Source organism: Pseudophryne corroboree, chromosome 6 (genome assembly GCF_028390025.1).
Source record: "Pseudophryne corroboree isolate aPseCor3 chromosome 6, aPseCor3.hap2, whole genome shotgun sequence".
NCBI classification, from domain to species: Eukaryota; Metazoa; Chordata; class Amphibia; order Anura; family Myobatrachidae; genus Pseudophryne; species Pseudophryne corroboree.
Window position 1 is genome coordinate 367,447,538 of NC_086449.1, and position 20,222 is coordinate 367,467,759.

Genomic DNA, 20,222 nt, shown 5'->3' on the forward strand with positions numbered 1-20,222 from the left:
GAAAAAAAAACCACGGTTAGGTGGTATACAATTATGGACGGACTGCCGAGTGCCGACACAGAGGTAGCCACAGCCGTGAACTACCGTACTGTACTGTGTCTGCTGCTAATATAGACTGGTTGATAAAGAGATGTCGTAGTATGTATGTATAAAGAAGAAAGAAAAAAAAACCACGGTTAGGTGGTATACAATTATGGACGGACTGCCGAGTGCCGACACAGAGGTAGCCACAGCCGTGAACTACCGTACTGTACTGTGTCTGCTGCTAATATAGACTGGTTGATAAAGAGATGTAGTAGTATGTATGTATAAAGAAGAAAGAAAAAAAAACCACGGGTAGGTGGTATACAATTATGGATGGACTGCCGAGTGCCGACACAGAGGTAGCTACAGCCGTGAACTACCGTACTGTGTCTGCTGCGACTGGATGATAAATAATGATATAAAAAATATATATATATCACTACTGCAGCCGGACAGGTATATATATTATATAATGACGGACCTGCTGGACACTGTCTGTCAGCAGAATGAGTTTTTTATAGAATAAAAAAAAAAACACCACACAAGTGAAGTCACACGACGAGTGTTTAACTTTTTCAGGCAATCACAATATAGTATACTACTAACTATACTGGTGGTCAGTGTGGTCAGGTCACTGGTCAGTCACACTGGCAGTGGCACTCCTGCAGCAAAAGTGTGCACTGATTAATTTTAATATAATATGTACTCCTGGCTCCTGCTATAACCTATAACTGGCACTGCAGTGCTCCCCAGTCTCCCCCACAATTATAAGCTGTGTGAGCTGAGCACAGTCAGATATATAATATATACATAGATGATGCAGCACACTGGGCTGAGCAGTGCACACAGATATGGTATGTGACTGTCTTGTACTCCTGGCTCCTGCTATAACCTATAACTGGCACTGCAGTGCTCCCAGTCTCCCCCACAATTATAAGCTGTGTGAGCTGAGCACAGTCAGATATATAATATATACATAGATGATGCAGGCATGCAGCACACTGGGCTGAGCAGTGCACACAGATATGGTATGTGACTGAGTCACTGTGTGTACCGTTTTTTTCAGGCAGAGAACGGATATATTAAATAAAACAACTGCACTGCTGGTGGTCACTGTGGTCAGTCACTAAACTCTGCACTCTCTTCTACAGTATCAGCCTCAGGTCAATCTCTCTCTCTCTCTCCTAATCTAAATGGAGAGGACGCCAGCCACGTCCTCTCCCTATCAATCTCAATGCACGTGTGAAAATGGCGGCGACGCGCGGCTCCTTATATAGAATCCGAGTCTCGCGAGAATCCGACAGCGTCATGATGACGTTCGGGCGCGCTCGGGTTAACCGAGCAAGGCGGGAAGATCCGAGTCGCTCGGACCCGTGAAAAAAAACATGAAGTTCGTGCGGGTTCGGATTCAGAGAAACCGAACCCGCTCATCTCTAGTATATTTGCTGATAAAAGTCAGATCATAGCTGCTATCTATAACAAATCATCATTAAATAATCTTATTGCACTTAGTGAACAGAACCATTTGTTATACTATTCATTATACCATCAGCTGTGAAGACAATGAAACTCTGTAGTGCCGAATGTGTATTTTATGAAGATTGATCCTTGATTTATTTTGTATGCAATTTCATTAGATTGATTCATACATTTTAAGTAGGATTGATTTTTCTTTAATCTCACTATAACTAGAATCTACTAATAAAATACAGTATATAATATTGAGGTTATCAGATAGAGCGCAGGATATTAAATCCCTTCTTTTTGTACATAGCTCTATATTGGAGAGAATTGTCATATATCTCTTATTCCAGCAGTCTCACTGATAACCTTTTAATTACAGTAAATGAGATAAAAAAGTTTTTAATACTTTTATCAATTATTACAGTATGATGGCTAGTAAATTACACTTCACTTCATACAGTAAGCAATACTAAATTACCAAAGTACAGTATATGTTGAAGTGTGTGCTTATTATTTTTGCTCTTTATTCTGGGAAAATAATGGCACAAAATAGGTTTTGGATCAGTAATAACTGTTCTGATTATTTATTGGGATAGTATACAATGTTTTTTTCTGATTATTCTATTTTCTATATATCTAATATTGTGGCAATAGTGACCTCTCAGTCAATCTTAAATCTTTCCATGCGGTCTTGTTATGAAAAATACGTTCCAAGCAGAGTTCCATACAAGTTACAGTACACATGTTATAAACCCCCAGTTTGGCCGGTCTTATGGGGGAGATGTATGAAGCAATGAAAAGAGTGGAGAAGTGAGCCAGTGGAGAAGTTTCCCATGGCAACCAATCAGCTGATACGTATAATTTTATAGAATGCACTTGGTAAATGTTACCTCAAAGCTGATTGGTTGCCATGGGCAACATGTCCACCGGCTCACTTCTCTATTCTTTTCACTGCTTCATACATTACCAAAGTAATCTTAACAAAACCTGTCAAGTAACCTTTGCAACTCTACCATAGTATATTACAGTGTGCTCTACATTCACATTAGGCAAGCAATCATTCTTAATTTTGGTTATCTGTAAACAAAGAACATATACCTAGTACAAAATCTATACTCCACAAATTTATTAGAAACATCTTCTTTGTATTATTCTAATCATTTTTAAAGTCAACACTCAGGAGTAAAAAGTCTATGGCAGGTGAGGCAGTGCCTCCTCATTTGTCAATCTTTTCCACGCATCTCTGATCAGTATATACTGCTGCACCTGTGTATAATTCTCACATGCACCCTTGGGCTCGCACTGTATATTGCATGTAAATCTGTCTCTGGTACTAGCCAGTCCCTCCTGAGCCATTTACCTAACCACACATCCCTGAATCACAGTAATGGTTACCAGGCAAAATAGACAACACGGTACTCTTAGAAGTTTACTAGAGGAGCTGCTGAACCTTTGGATATCTGGACCTGAGTCAGAGATGTATATTTTCAGTACACTGCAGTCACAGCTGCTAATTTGTACACAGCTAATGTGCATAATATGTTTCTTCAGCAGCCTGGGAATGTATAGAGATGCCCACTGGGGGGCCTTGCAGATCTTGGTAGCTGCATAGAAAGATGCAGTATCTGTCGCAGATCATTCAATTATCAGAAATCTGAGTAGCCTTATGGTCACGCAGCATGATCACAGGTAATGCGATACAGGAGCCCTTTCTACTGCATGCAGGACCACAGTCGCAGGCTGAAACACACCCTGAAAATGGCCATACCACTCCGGTGTTTGATATACCACACAGCTGTTGTCACTCACAGATGGTCCCTGTCTGCCAATAACTTTGCTAATAAATCCTCTCTGCTACCACCATCGCAACACCATTGTGACACATGCGCAGTGCAACTTATACTGTAAAAAAATTGGTATTGTGTACAAAATCCGTATGCGCCCCTTGCACCTTCCCTGTAGGGGTTAATATCCTTCCCTTCTTGGCCACCTGCACTTGCTGCATTGACTTTATACAGATGTGTCCATTTACACTGTTGATGTGATGCATATGCATTACAGCATGTGACTTGCTTCATAGCAGGAGCACGTGTACGCATACACCCGCTATGCATATGCTTACAATGGGAGACCCACGGGAGTGACTGAGCGCCAGCTGCCACAACTGCATATACAGCAACTCAGTGACTGGACACATCTGCATTCCTTCCTCTTACTATACACTTTTCTGGTAATCGAATGTTTTCCCAGAACTATGCTCTGCCATGTTCCAGACAGTCTGATTCCATATTCTGGGGCTTATTCAGACACAAAGTGGCTGAATTTGCAGGTAGTCGCTAAAGTGAGTTCGTATTCATGCGATCTGTCAGAAACATGCTTCATATCTCTGTATGCATGACTTGCACAGACCCCACAACATTCCCATGACACTCCTACAAGTCTGAATGACTGCATCATGCCGCCCACTTCCTGCACCAAATGCCCAATTCATTGAAAACAGATTCGGTCGAGGTCCGTCCAACTCAGAATAGGACAAAGATGCGCAAAATTGCAAAACTTTTATCCGTATGTAGACACTTGCACAAGTAACGCACCCTTTAGCAGTGACACTTCCACACGTAACGACCCCCCTGTACCAGTGACGCTTAAACACATAACGCCTCCTGTACCAGTGATGCAAACACATGTAATGCTACCTGTACAACTGACGCTGACATGCGTAACGCCTCCTGTACCAGTGGTGTTTGCACACGTAACGCCCTCCTGTACCAGTGACGCTTACACACATTATGCTGCAGTTACACACACACACACACACACACACACACACACACACACACACACACACACACACACACACACACACACACACACACTGTACATACACTGTGTAGCCCTGCCCCCTTTTAGGTCCACACACTGCACTGTGAGTCTGTGACAGGGGAGGGGAGAGGAGGCTTGTAACTGCCAGAGCCGCTGCCTGTCATGGAGTAGCAGGGGGGACAGGGCTGTGCAGGAGGTACAGCAGCTCAGCACAGGGATGCAGAGCAGGGAGAGTGCATCTCCTTCCTGGCACCTCCCGGCTTTGCATCCCTTTGCTGAGCGGTTAGCGACGGGCCTGCCCGTGTTCACCATAATCCACCACAAGGCAGGTCAGACTTTTGCAGGAGAGAGCCTCGAGGTCATGACCCTCCCACACTAGCTCGGGATGACAAGGAAATAATGTGTTTTCTTGAACACTTGCACTCATATGAGAGCTACTGAAGGTATATTAGAGCAGAGCAATGGTTAATGCACAGATGTAGCTGCAGGACTGCAGGAGAAGTGAGAGAGACTGTTCTTTGTGATTGCTGCTGGAGCAGACACTGGAACAATGAGATTTATAGAAAGAGACACAAATGAATCATGAAACACAGTGAAGGCAGCAATAGAATACTCCTTAAAAGCTCAGTCTTTCCAGGAGGATTCCAGAAGAAAAAGACATAAAAACAAAGCCAAAGGATATCCAGGCACCAGGAGATGTAAGTTTGAAGAAGTTCAGAAAATGAGTTAGTGCACAGGAGCTGTTTAAGTAGGCCACCTATAAGATGCCTGGACCAGATTGGTTGATGCTGCTCAGCTGTCTGGACATTGAGGAATAGGATTGGTCAGTGTCACTTGGAAGTAAAAGCAAGATGGCTGTACCCATGATTAACAGTTTGGCACCCCTGTTGTGAGGGAAGGAGGAGTCAGTGACTGACTAGACCTGGTACGTAAAAGCTACAGTCCAGTGGTTTATGACAGGACATCCAGTGCAAGTGGCTTTGCCATATTCAAGATTCAAGACGTATGTCCAGAGTTATTACTAATGTCAGCTTGTTGAAGACACTTCACAGTCTACGTTATCTAAGAGGATTCCTGCCTTTGCTGAAGTATTAAAAAGCATTACCCAGCCAGAGATGTCTCAGAGTGCTAGCCAGCCATAGATGCCTCATAGTACAGCCAAGGGAGAGATGCCTCCAAGGACTGACCAGCAAGAAGGGCCTGAGTGCTGCCCAGTCAGAGATGCCTCTGAGCATTGACTAGCCAGAGATGCCTCAGAGAACTAGCCATTTTGAGGTATCATAGTCTACTGCCATTGCATTTGTGCAAGGGGTCTTTCTGTCTAGTGTTGTGGTGTGAGCCCAGACTCTTTGTGTTGGGCTCCATTCCCATTTAAGTGTTGAGTGTTTACCCTTATCTCTCTTCTATTGGGTCTGTAAATCAGGGTCAGCTCTGGAGGGTCCCTTATACTGTTCAGCACTGGAGGGTCCCTTATTTGGGATGGCTCTGGAGGATTCTTATGTGGGTTGGCTCGCAGTACTCTTTATCTGGGTTGGCTCTGGAGGGTCCTTTATCTGGGCCTGCTTCAAAGTTTACCTTATCCATGCCCGTTTTAATCAATCCTTAATCTTAGTCTAGTGTTCTGGAGAAGACCTGCTCTTGCCTATGGGCATGAGGTTAAGTGTGCCCTTGCCTCTGAGCATGAAGTTAAGTCAACTCTTTCCTCTGGGCATGAGGTTAAGTCCCCCTTTACTTCTGAGCATGAGGTTAAATTCATCCTTACCTTTGGACTTGAGGCTAAGTTTTCCCTTGCCTCTAGACATGATATTAAGTATTATCTTGCCTCTGGCGATGAGGTTACTGTAAGTCCATCCTTGCCTCTGAGGATGAGGTTAAGTTCACCCTTGGCATGAGGTTAAGTCCACCCTTGCTCTACCCTTGAGGTCAAATTTGCCCTTGCCTCTGGGCATGAGGTTAAGATCTCCTGTGCCTTTGTAAATGAGGTAAAGTCCACCTTTGCCTCTGAGCATGAGGAAAAGTCTGCCATTGCTTCTAGGCATAAGGTTAAGTCCATCCTTGTGTACAGATATTCCGTGTTATGATCCTATGGAATTCACCTCAGTTCACTTTCCCCACTATTTTCCCATCCCATGTCATCATATTTTATGAGCTTGTCCACTTTTTTACTTATGTTTACTTCTTGCTTTGCTTTTCAGAGATAGCCTTATGTTACTCTGTATGCCCACTATTTATCGATTGTTATGATTCTGTTCAGTATGTACCTGGTGTCACCCGATCCATCTGTGTTTTCTGTTCCGTGGCTCTGTGTACATGCAGCTCAGCAGGTGCACAGGGTTTGTAATTATAATTAACACTACCAGCCTGGCCTTGTTCATTGGTTAGTGTGGCTGTTAAAAACCAGCTAGCTGAGTTCTCCCACTCCTGTGATATTATACTACTTTCCTGCCTGAACTATCTGCATTGCCTGGTGTCTTAGTCCTAGCTCCTGTTCATGCCGAGAAGCCTGGTCTGCCAGTTCATGTTAACCTGCAACAACTGTTAATGCCAGTTCATGTTCCAGGACTATCTAGCTAAGTATTATGGACTTTTACTGTGCCCTATGGATTCTCTAGCATTTATTACTTGTGTTACATATTACTATGGACTTCCTCTATGCCTGCATGCTGTTCTGCTTTATTTTACAAGTACTGCAATCTGAGTTCCATGGATTATATTACTCTGGTTCCTTGTTCACCATTTACTCTCTGCTCATATTGTACCCTGGATTGTTACTGTGATTCCTCTGCCATACCTTATTATACCACTGCTATAATAAAGTACTTAGTATTCCTGCACTTCTGTGGGCATTCATTACCTGCAACAGTGATTGTGATACATTCTAGTCCTGTATTCAAGCTCTGGCTCATAGATGTGTTATTATTACTCATCTGCAGTCCATAATCAGTGTAAAGTGTGGTGCTGCACATCCCAGTATTAAAGGGAGAGTCCATAGTCTGCTAAAACTTTAATTCTGCTACAACTCACTCAAGTTATTACAGTATTCCACAGTCAAGTCTGGTTAACCATTTCTATGTCCCTCTGTATCTGCCTACACCTCCAGTAGTAATCCTCTCCTTGTAATCCACCTGCCAAACATTAGAGGCAGGTGAATTGTAACATTATCACTGGCCAAACACACACTACTGGAGTAGTATGCTCAGAATGGATCCTGTCTTGTTAAGTCCAGTCCAGATCTCAGCTGGACAGACTCATGTCGGAGATCCAGTTCTGGGTCTTCTGAGCAAGCTGCAGAACTTTGAGAGTATACAGACATTGCTGTTGCAGGCCTTTTTAGGAATATTTTCTCGTGTGGATTTGCTGCAGCAGCAAAGTATTCCAACCTCTCAAAGTGTCCTGGATGCAGTTAATCCTTGCCATAATCAGCTTGGTGAGGACAATTTTGTTGGTACATTTTCTTGCAACTGTTCCAGGTCCTCTCAGTCCCACGGTGGAGTGAATCCTGAGCGACTGAGTATATTGTTTGTGAAAATTGAGCAGTTACAAACATTTTTTACTGGTATAACTCAATTGATACCAGAAAATTTGGGGAGTTTTCTGGACATTTTCAAAGCTTACTCTCAAGTTTCTGAGACCAACGTGACTACAAACTCTTGCTCTCCCACTACTGAAATTTCCTCGCCAGATTGGAGTGAAGGGAGATTTCGGAGTTACCTGCGACCCAGGCTCTCTGAAGCCGAGCGCCAGCGGTGTATGGAGAATGGTCTCTGACTTTATTGTGGGAGTGCTGAAAACCTGATTAAAGACTGTTCATTTTGCAAGTCCAGAAATCATGATAAACTTCAGCATTCCAGGGTTCAAGCTGATAAATCACTCAATGTTCTTCCAGACCCTATAACTCCCAATAAACTTGCCCAAAAGAAAACGCTTACTTACAATTGGAGACCTGTGACGAGGGGCTCAGAACTTAAATTTGGGAACCAGCAGGAGATGATTAAGTCTCTCATCAGCAGTGAGGTGTCTGGCCAAGTGACCCCAGGAGGGTTGTCTGGCCAATCGACCCCAGGAGGGTTGTCTGGCCAATCGACCCCAGGAGGGTTGTCCGGCCAAGTGACCCCAGGAGGGGTGTCTGGCCAAGTGACCCCAGGAGGGGTGTCTGGCCAAGGGACCCCAGGAGGGGTGTCCGGCCAAGCGACCCCAGGAGGGGTGTCCGGCCAAGCGACCCCAGGAGGGGTGTCCGGCCAAGTGACCCCAGTAGGGGTGTCTGGCCAAGCGACCCCAGGAGGGGTGACCATCCCGTCTGCCCTTGCCTCACAGCATGAGGACCCGTCTGCCCTTGCCTCACGGCACGAGGACCCATCTGCCCTTGCCTCGCGGCACGAGGACCCATCTGCCCTTGCCTCACAGCACGAGGACCCGTCTGCCCTTGCCTCACGGCACGAGGACCCGTCTGCCCTTGCCTCGCGGCACGAGGACCCGTCTGCCCTTGCCTCACGGCACGAGGACCCGTCTGCCCTTGCCTCGCGGCAAGAGGACCCGTCTGCCCTTGCCTCACGGCACGAGGACCTGTCTGCCCTTGCCTCACGGCACGAGGACCCGTATGCCCTTGCCTCACGGCATGAGGACCCGTCTGCCCTTGCCTCACGGCACGAGGACCCATTTCCCTTGCCTCATGGCATGAGGACCCGTCTACCCTTGCCTCACGGCATGAGGACGCTGTTTTCCCTTCCATCGGGCAAGTGAGGACTGCCTTGTCAACGGTCAGTCCAAATGTTGTCTTGTCTTTCAGGGTCACTCAGTCATCCAAGTCTGCCTTGCCAGAGGTCCGTGAGGTGTCTGCCTTGCCAGAGGTCCGAGAGGTGTCTGCCTTGCCTGAGGTCCGAGAGGTGTCTGCCTTGCCAGAGGTCCGAGAAGTGTCTGCCTTGCCAGAGGTCATGCCAAGGCCTGTCCAGCCCCAGGAGGGGGCTCTGCTTGTCCAGCCCCAGGAGGGGGCTCTGCTTGTCCAGCCCCAGGAGGGGGCTCTGCTTGTCCATCCCCAGGAGGGGGCTCTGCCTGTCCAGCCCCAGTAGGGGGCTCTGCCTGTCCAGATTCCAGAAAGGGTAGTTGATGGCCTGTCAATAAAAGGTCATCAGACCCTGAAGCCGCAGGAAAGGTTCCAGTTTTCATGTCCAGTTCTGAAGTCCCTGGTGGGGCATCTGATCCTGCAGCCCTAGAAAGGGCATCTGATTCAAGTTCTAGTGTTAAACATTGTGCCTCAGAGTTGATTTCCAGTGTCAACACAGCTTTCTCAGACTGTATCCAAAATGCCTCCAAACACTATCATGTCACATCTGTTAGCTTTAGTTCCAAGAAAGATCTCCATTATAATACTCCAGGGAATATTGTCTTTGAAGGAGATCTTGCCAAATTCCGTGCCCTGGCTCGTCAGTATCTCATATACATCGAACCAGACTCGTCAATCAGCATCACTCCTTCCAATGCAGTAAATTATTTCCTCAGATCCTTCAGAGGGGAAGCTTTGGACTGGGCCAAGCCCTTCATCAAGTCCAAAAATCCATTGCTCACTGATATTCCTGCCTTCATTAAAGCGGTACAACAAAGATTCACCCCAAAATCAGACTGTCCAAAGTTATCTGTAGATTCAAATTCTTTTGTATCTATTTCCAGTCAAAGTCTGCCTGTTCCGGTCCATAAAGTTAATTTAACTGTTTCTGCTAATGAGTCTCCATGTCTTGCTGATCCTAAAGAGAAATTTCCTGCCTTACTGGTTCCTGGGAAGAACCTTAAGTTTTGTAAGTCTCAAGTAGGGGCTTCATGTCCTGTTGGTCCTGAGAAAGTTCTTCCTTCTGTCAAGCCTGAAACGAAAGTCCAGTCTGTTGGTCCAGCTAAAGACTCTCATTCTGTTGATCCTGACCAAGGCCCCGACCCTATTACCTTTAATGGGAGGTTGGAGCAAGTTCAAGATCTGTTGCTTCAATCTCAGGAATTGGGTCCATGCCTTTCCTCTGATGCGGATACCATTCTATTCTTGGGCATGGCCTTCAAGGGGGAGGCTCTGGAATGGCTTAAACCACTCATCTCTTCCAACGATCCTGTTCTTCAAGACTTGAAAGCCTACAGTAATGCTGTTATTAAAAGACTTAGTGGTCCTGAAATAGATTTTTCTGAATGCTTTGGGAGTCCTGCCTTGTCTACGAAAGAACCATCCATTACTGAAGTCGAATCACCTTTGAGGAACTAGTGCACGAATGACTTTCCATCTCACAAAAACTGCAGCCTTCCTAAATCTTCTCCAAAACAACAAACCAAGTACATAACTGCTGGCTGTATGTCATTTTCCTCTCCATACAATTGGTCTTTTGAAAATTCTTGTCATTGGAACCCATCATCTGCTCAGTCTGTCAAATTTTTATCTCCTGCTAAGAAAGCTGTGGTTTTGCCTTGTGATGTTGACTCCAATTCGGATTATGACTCAGTAGCTGATGAAGCTCTGTTACTGGAGTCACCTGTAAGTTATGACAATGTCTTTATGCTTCCAGTAGTAAAACAAAAACGGTCCCGTAAGAAGAAGCATCGTCGGAGATCTTGAAATTATGATTTATCTTTAAGACTTTTTGTTTCCCTTAGTCCTGTTCGGGTGTCCGGAGTCCACCCTGAAGGGGGGGGGGGTACTGTTATGATTCTGTTCAGTATGTACCTGGTGTCAGACGATCCATCTGTGTTTTCTGTTCCGTGGCTCTGTGTACTTGCAGCTCAGCAGGTGCACAGGGTTTGTAATTAGAGTTAACACTCCCAGCCTGGCCTTGTTCATTGGTTAGTGTGGCTGTTAAAAACCAGCTAGCTGAGTTCTCCCACGCCAGTGATATTATACTACTTTCCTGCCTGAACTATCTGCATTGCCTGGTGTCTTAGTCCTAGCTCCTGTTCATGCCGAGAAGCCTGGTCTGCCAGTTCATGTTATCCTGCAACAACCGTTCTTGCCAGTTCATGTTCCAGGACTATCTAGCTAAGTATTATGGACTTTTACTGTGCCCTATGGATTTTCTAGCATTTATTACTTGTGTTACATATTACTATGGACTTCCTCTATGCCTGCATGCTGTTCTGCTTTATTGTACAAGTCCTGCAATCTGAGTTCCATGGATTATATTACTCTGGTTCCTTGTTCAACTTTCTCATTACTCTGCTGCAAGTCTCATTCTGGATTACCATTTACTCTCTGCTCATATTGTACCCTGGATTGTTACTGGGATTCCTCTGCCATACCTTATTATACCACTACTATAATAAAGTACTTAGTATTCCTGCACTTTTGTTGACATTCATTACCTGCAACAGTGATTGTGATACATTCTAGTCCTTTATTCAAGCCCTGGCTCATAGCTGTGTTATTATTACTCATCTGCAGTCGCAGTCCATAATCAATGTAAAGTGTGGTGCTGCACATCCCAGTATTAAAGGGAGAGTCCATAGTCTGCTAAAACTTTAATTCTGCTACAACTCGCTCAAGTTATTACAGTATTCCACAGTCAAGTCTGGTTAACCATTTCTATGTCACTCTGTATCTGCCTACACCTCCAGTAGTAATCCTCTCCTTGTAATTCACCTGCCAAACATTAGAGGCAGGTGAATTGTAACATCGATTATATATATTTTTCCTTCTATCTGCACTATTTTTGATGATTTCTATTTTTTCTACTCAATGCCTCATGCTTCCTGCTCTTGCATTCCTGGACTAGTCAGGCTCTGACATTCATATGAGCATCCTGACTCCATTAATGATGCTTGCCTTTCCCTACCCTTTTCCCACTTACTGCTTTCCTGCATATCTCTACTGTGTTTTCCCTTTCCTCCAGGAAATTGTCTTCATACTGGTTTTCATTTTTGGTGCCTCACTAAGGCACTGCCATGAGTTTAAGAATTGTATAATTGAATGTTAGTATAATGAACATAACTCAATGGCCTTGCAGTATATAAACATAATGTATTCTCACAAACATAGTATGGAACACCAGATTGGAAAACCTAGGAGGTTGCTATTCTCCTTCATATCTCAGCATTGATTCAGATTGAGTCCACTATTGACATCCCATCTGGCAGTTACAGTGCATCCAGAAAGTATTCACAACGCTTTACTTTCATTTAATTTTACAGCCTTATTCCAGAATTGAATAAATTAGTTTTTCCCTCGAAATTATACAACAATACCCCATAATGACAACATGAAAATGTTTTTTTGAGATTTTTGCAAATTTATTAAAAATAAAAAATGAAGAAATCACATAAGTATTCACAGCCTTTGCCATGAAGCTAAAAATTTAGCTCAGGTGCATTCTGTTTCCACTGATCATCCTTGAGATGTTCCTACGGCTTAATGGAGTCCACCTTTGGTAAATTAAGTTGATTGGACATGACTTGGAAAGGCACACACCTGTCTATATAAGGTCCCACAATTGACAGTGCATGTCTGAGCACAAACAAAGCATGAAGTCAAAGGATTGTCTGTAGTCCTCTAAGACAGGATTGTCTCAAGGCACAAATCTGGGGAAGGGTACAGAAAAATATCTTCTGCTTTGAAGGTCTCAATGAGCACAGTGGCCTCCATTATCTGTAAATTGAAGAAGTTCGGAACCACCAGGACTCTTCTTAGATCTGGCTGGTTGTCTAAACTGAGCAATCAGAGGAGAAGGGCCCTAGTCAGGGAGGTGACCAAGAACCAGATGGTCACTCTGCCTGAGCTACAACATTCCTCTGTGGAGAGAGGAGAATCTACCAATCAGGCCTGTATGTTAGAGTGGCCAGACGGAAGCCACTCCTTAGTAAAAAGCACATGGCAGCCCACCTTGAGTTTGCCAAAATGCACCTAAAGGACTCTCAGACCATGACAAACAATAGTCGCTGGTCTAATAAGACAAAGTTTGAACTTTTTGGCATGAATGCCAGGCATCATCTTTGGAGGAAACCAGGCACTGCTCATCACCGGGCCAATACCATCCCTACAGTGAAGCATGGTGGTGGCATCATCATGCTGTGGGGATGTTTTTCAGTGGCAGGGACTGGGAGACTAGTCAGGATAGAGGGAAAGATGAATGCAGCAATGTACAGAGACATCCTGGATGAAAAACTGCTCCAGAGTGCTCTTGACCTGAGACAGGAGAAAGACCCTAAGCACACAACCAAGATAGCAAAGGAGTGGCTTCAGGACAACTCTGTGAATGCACTTGAGTGGCCCAGCCAGAGCCCAGACTTGATTCTGTTTGAACATCTCTGGAGGGATCTGAAAATGGCTCTGCACGAACGCTTCCCATCCAACCTGATGGAGCTTGAGAGGTACTGCAAAGAGGAATGGGCGAAACTGCCCAAAGATAGGTGTGCCAAGCTTGTGGCATCATATTCAAAAAGACTTGTGGCTGTAATTGGTGCCAAAGGTTCATCAACAAAGTATTGAGCAAAGGCTGTGACTACTTATGTACATGTGATTTGTTAGTTTTTTATTTTTAATAAATTTGTAAAAATCTAACAAAACATTCTTTATGTTGTCCTTATTGGGTATTGTGTGTAGAATTTTAAGGGACAAAATTAATTTATTCCTTTTTCGAATAAGGCTGTAAAACATAACAAAATGTGGAAAATGTGAAGCAATGTGAATACTTTCCGGTTGCACTGTATATTACTATTGTGGAGAAAATTAATCTCAAGCGCATTACTTTAGGTGCAATTTAAGGCCCCACATTGAGATACCGTGTCATACCGTACTGCACTATTGTGGTATACCGTACTACAGTTTTCCTCATACAGTATTACTGCAGTTGCACCAAACAGCCATTCTCGGCATGCCAGGTCTTGTGCAACTCTGTTAAAGCCTGTAGTCTTTTTGTGTCTTTTTTTCTAAAAATGTTTCTTAGTCACAATGCAATATGACTAGGACACACCTGGAGACTGTGCTTATTAATTTGATGTGTGACACATGTATATCTGTTAGAGATGAGCGGGCTCAGTTCTAAACTGCCAGGCTAAATATCCATAATATTATCCTTCTAATACAGGGGCAGCATTAACCAACTGGTGTTTTTTTTATTGTCTGAAAGCATGGCAAATAGACTGCCAGGGCAAATATCAACAATATTATTCTCCTAATACATGGGGAAGCATTAACCTACTGGTGTTTTGTAATAACCCTTTATTGGTGCACACTATTAATTGCCACCATTACTATAATCAAGTGCAGTGATTTGCAACCATGTGTAAAATACATCTAAAAAACACAAAATAAGAAAAAGAAAATACTTGTGTGTGTTCAGGGCCTGGATGTGTAAAGTTTTTTTAAAAATGTTTTTGTACAACTTGTATTTTCAATAAATCTCAGCAGGTGCAGTGCCCCGCTGCATTCATAAATATAAGCCCTTTGACTTTGCAGTGAGTTGTCATTTGTGAAAAAAACAAAAAAAGCATTTTTTTTGTGCAACTTGTGTGTTCAATAAAGCTTAGTATGTTCTGTGCCCAACTGCTTTCATAAATTAAAGTGCTGTGAGTGACTACACAGTGTGAATTTGTAAATTGTGAAAACAAAAAAAGCTTTTTTTGTACAGCTTGTGCATTCAATAAAGCCCATTAGGTGCCGTGCCAAACTGTGGGGGTCATTCTGACATGATCGCTCGCTGCAGTTTGTCGCAGCGCAGCGATCGGGTTGGAACTGCGCATGCCCCAGCACCACAGTGCGCCAGCGCATGGCAGCTTTCGTTGCCTAGCAATCGCCTCTGAGACAGAGGCGGTTGCTGGGCGGGAGGGGGTTGAACGGCGGCATTAAGCCGCCGTTTAGGGGGAGCAGCCCAGCCAATGCAGGCGAGGCCGGACCGTTGGGGAGGGGGGGGGGGCCGCTGCGGCCAGCAGCAGTGATAATTAACTCCTGGCCAGCTTCAGAAGCTGCGCTGGCCAGGAGTTACTCCTCAAATACAAAGGCAACGCCGCTGTGTGATGCTTTTGTATTTGTGCGGGGAGGGGGCCGGACTGACATGCGGGCGGACTAGCCTTGTGCTGGGCGTCCCCCCGCATGTCAGTGAAGATGATCGTAGATGTGCTAAATTTAGCACAGCTACGATCAACTCGGAATGACCTCCTGTGTTCATAAATATCAGCAGTCGATATGGCTTGCAAACAGCCGATGAAAGAGCAGGAGCAGCAACCAAGTACTAGTGCTTTGGCTGCTGACAGTTATGATGATCATGTTATTAGTACTTTAACATCTACTAAAGCCAGTGCTCAAGGGCATAGAGGGTTTAAGAAAGGTCACCTGAAATCCAAACAATGCTTCACAACACTAAAGAAAAAAAATATATAAAGGAAAAGTTTCCTGCCAAAAAACAGAAAATTGCCAACATGCCATTCACCACACGCAGTGGTAAGAGAAGGCTCAGGCCTTTTCTTTTGTTTGCGATTTAAGGTTTTGCAACTGTCAGCGAGGCATCTTCTGCCTCACATGATGATGCAATGCCTTCCAACTAGAAGATATAAAAAAAAATTAAAACCAGAAAATTAGTGTCCAAAAAAATCACTAAGGCAGTTGGACAAACTGTATGTTCAAAAATTTCACAAATACCTGAAGAGAGTCTACGTGTGTCAATGATTGTAATACAGATGTGTCCTTAGACGTATTTGCTTAAATGAGATATGTCCTTAGACATCTTTGCTTAAATGAGAAGCAACGCATGGCATTTCCGCGATGCATACACAATTTGGAATGTGCACTACCACTGCTCTTTTGTCTGCTATTATTTACAGGTGCATGCATATGCAAGCACCTGCAAATGCTGCTTCAAAAGCTACCAAATAACAATGGGTAGTGGGTGGAGATGATCGGGTTTGGTTCCCTGAGAACTGAACCCCCCCAAACTTCAAAACCCAAGCCCAGATCCGAGTCAGGCTTGGCTTTTCCCACCTGACTCAGAAACCAGACCGAGGCAAAATGTCATCATCCTGCTGTCAGATTCTCGTTGGGTTTGAATTCCATATAAGGACCCGCGCCTCGCCGCCATTTTCACTCCAGCATTGGAGAGTGTAGAGAGAGGACGTGTCTCCGTCCTCAATGTCCTGCATCAGTTCAGTGGTAGTGTCTTGTGCTGCATCAGTCCAGTCGCTGTTGTGGTGTCCTCTGCTGCCATATGTCCAGTGCTGCTGTATAAGTCCAGTCCAGTGGTGCTGTGTTGTGCTGCATCAGTCCAGTGGTGGTGTCTTGTGCTGCATCAGTCCAGTCACAGTGGTGGTGTCCTCTGCTGCCATATGTTCAGAGCTGCTGTATAATTCAATTCCAGAGGTGCTGTGTTGTGCTGTATCAGTTCAGTGGTGCTGTGTTGTCCTGCATCAGTACAGTGGTGGTGTCTCTGGTACTGCCGTATATGTCCATTGATACATGTCGTACTTGTCCAGTGATACAGCCGTATATGTCCAGTTGTACTGCATATAATTCCAGTGGTACTTACGTATAAATCCAGTCCAGTGATACTGCCGTATATGTCCAGTGATACTGCCGTATAATTCCAGTGGTACTGGCATATAATTCCAGCAGTAATGGCATATAAATCCAGTCCAGTGATACTGCCGTATATGTCCCATGGTAATGCCGTATAATTCCAGTGGTACTGCCATATAATTCCAGTGGTACTGGCGTATAATTTCAGCAGTAATGGCGTATAAATCCAGTCCAGTGGTACTGCCGTATAATTCCAGTGGTACTGCCGTATAATTCCAGTGGTACTGCCGTATAATTCCAGTGATACTACCGTATAATTCCAGTGGTACTGCCGTATAATTCCAGCGGTACTGGCATATAAATCCAGTCCAGTGATACTGCCGTATATGTCCAGTGGTCATGCCGTATAAATCCAGTGGTACTGGCGTATAAATCCAGTCCAGTGATACTGCCGTATATGTTCAGTGTTACTGCCGTATAATTCAAGTGGTACTGCCATATAATTTCAGCAGTAATGGCATATAAATCCAGTCCAGTGATACTGCCGTATATATGTCCCATGGTACTGCAGTATAATTCCAGTGATACTGTCGAATAATTCCATTGGTACTGTCGTATAAGTCCAGTTGTACTGGCGTATAAATCTCCAGTGATACTGCCGTATATGTCCAGTGGTACTTCCATATAATTCCAGTGATACTGCTGTATATGTTCAGTGGTACTGCCGTATATGGCCAGTGGTACTGGTGAATAAAACCAGTCCAGTGATACTGCCGTACATGTCCAGTGGTACTGCCATATATATGTCCAGCGGTACTGCCATATAAATCCAGCGGTACTGCCATATATGTCCAGTGATACTGCCGTATATGTCCAGTGGTACTAACATATAAATCCAGTGGTACTGGAGTATAAAATCCAGTCCAGTGATACTTCCGTATATGTCCAGTGGTACTGCCGTATAAATCCAGTGATACTGCCGTATATGTCCAGTGGTACTGCCATATAAATCCAGTGGTACTGGCATACAAATCCAGTCCAATAATACTACCGTATATGTCCAGTGGTACTGCCGTATAATTTCAGTGAAACTGACATGTAATTCCAGTGGTACTGGCATATAAATCCAGTGATACTGCCGTATAAATCCAGTGATACTGCCGTATAAATCCAGTCCAGTGGTACTGCTGTTTAAGTCCAGTGATACTGCCATATAATTCCAGTGATACTGCTGTATAATTCCAGTGGTACTGGCGTATAAATTCAGTGATACTGCCATATAAATTCAGTCCAGTGCTACTGCCGCATAAATCCAGTGGTACTGCCGTATACGTCCAGTGGTACTGCCATATAATTCCAGTGACACTGCCGTATAAATCCAGTGAAACTGACGAATAATTCCAATAGTACTGCCATATAAGTCCAGTCCAGTGGTGCTTCCATATAAGTTCAGTGGTGCTGTCCTGTGCTGTTTATTATTTACTGCAAATAAAGAGGTTGTTAATATTTAATTCAAATAATTTTTCACAGGGTTTGCCCTGTGTGGTGTAGAGGTACGCTCTCCTGTACCGCATATTGGGATAATTCCAAGTTGATCGCAGCAGGAATTTTGTTAGCAGTTGGGCAAAACCATGTGCACTGCAGGGGAGGCAGATATAACATGTGCAGAAAGAGTTAGATTTGGGTGGGTTATTTTATTTCTGTGCAGGGTAAATACTGGCTGCTTTATTTTTACACTGCAAATTAGATTGCAGATTGAACACACCACACCCAAATCTAACTTTCTCTGCACATGTTAAATCTTCCCCCCCTGCAGTGCACATGGTTTTGCCCAACTGCTAACAAAATTGCTGCTGCGATCAACTCAGAATTAGGCCCCTAGTTATATAACTCCAGAAAAATAATGGAGAACAAAAATTTGGAGGATAAAATAGGGAAAGATCAAGAACCACTTCCTCCTAGTGCTGAAGCTTCTGCCACTAGTCATGACATAGATGATGAAATGCCATCAATGTCGTCTGCAAGGCCGATGCCCAATGTGATAGTAGAGGTCATGGAAAACAAAACAAAACCAAAGTTCAGTAAAAAACAAACAAACAATAATTGAAATGATCTGAGGAGAAACATAAACTTGCCAATATGCCATTTATGACACGGAGTGGCAAGGAATGGCTAAGGCCCTGGCCTTTTTTCATGACTAGTGGTTCAGCATCACATGATGATGGAAGCCCTCATCCTCCCGCTAGAAAAAAGAGTTAAGCTGGCAAAAGCACAGCAAAGAACTGTGCGTTCTAAGATAGTATCCTCAAGGAGAGTCCAAGTGTGTCGGCGGTTGCGATGCCTGACCTTCCTAACACTGGACGCGAAGAGGTCCCCAAACAGCACATGATGCAAAGAAAATAAAGACGTGCAAGATGGAATTGTTCTTGGGCCCTCCCACCCACCCTTATGTTGTATAAACAGGACATTGCACTCTTTAACAAACCAATCATTTCAGCGACTGGGTCTGCCACACAACTGTGGCTGAAATTATTGTTTTTTTTGGTTCCCATCAAAAAAGAAGCAATTAATCTCTCCTTGCACAAACTGGCTCTACGGAGGCAAGATGTTCTCATCCTTTAATTCCTCACCTCTTTCAGTGTTTACATCCTCATCCTCACAGAGTATTAATTCATCCCCACCAGAATCCACCATCACAGGTCCCTGTCTACTTTCTGGAGGCAATTGCTGGTAAAGGTCTTCCTGGAGAAATTTATCATTCATTTTGATGAACATCATCTTCTCCACATTTTGTGGAAGTAACCTCCTATGCCGATCGCTGACAAGGTTACCGGCTGCACTAAACTCTCTTTCAGAGTACAGACGGGAGGGGGGGGGGGGGGGATATGGGGGCAAATAAGGTAAAATAAAGCCAGTTTGTGCAAGGGCCTCCAAATTGCCTCTTTCTCCTGCCAGTATACATACAGACTGACATACCTACTTAAATGCTGTCACTGATATAATCCTTCACCATTCTTTCAATGGTGACAGCATCATATGCAGTGACAGTAGACATGTCAGTAATTGTTGACAGCTCCTTCAGTCTGGACCAGATGTCAACACTTGCTCCTGACTGCCCTGCATCACCGCCAGTGGGTGGACTAGGAAATATTATTTTCCTTGCAGCCCCAGTTGTGGGAGAAAATGAAGGAGGAGCTGTTGATGGGTCACGTTCCGCTTGAGTTGACAATTTTCTCACTAGCAGGTCTTTTCCGAAAAGAGAGAATAAACTTAGGCTTTAAACCTAGGATTGAGCACGGTGGCCAAAATGTAGAGTGCTCTGATTTCAACAGATTGACCACCCTTGAATCCTGGCAAAGCAAATTAAGGGCTCCATCCACAAGTCCCATATACTGAGCGGGATTACTCCGTCTTACTGTAGCTCCTGTTTTAATTTCTCCTGCTGCTT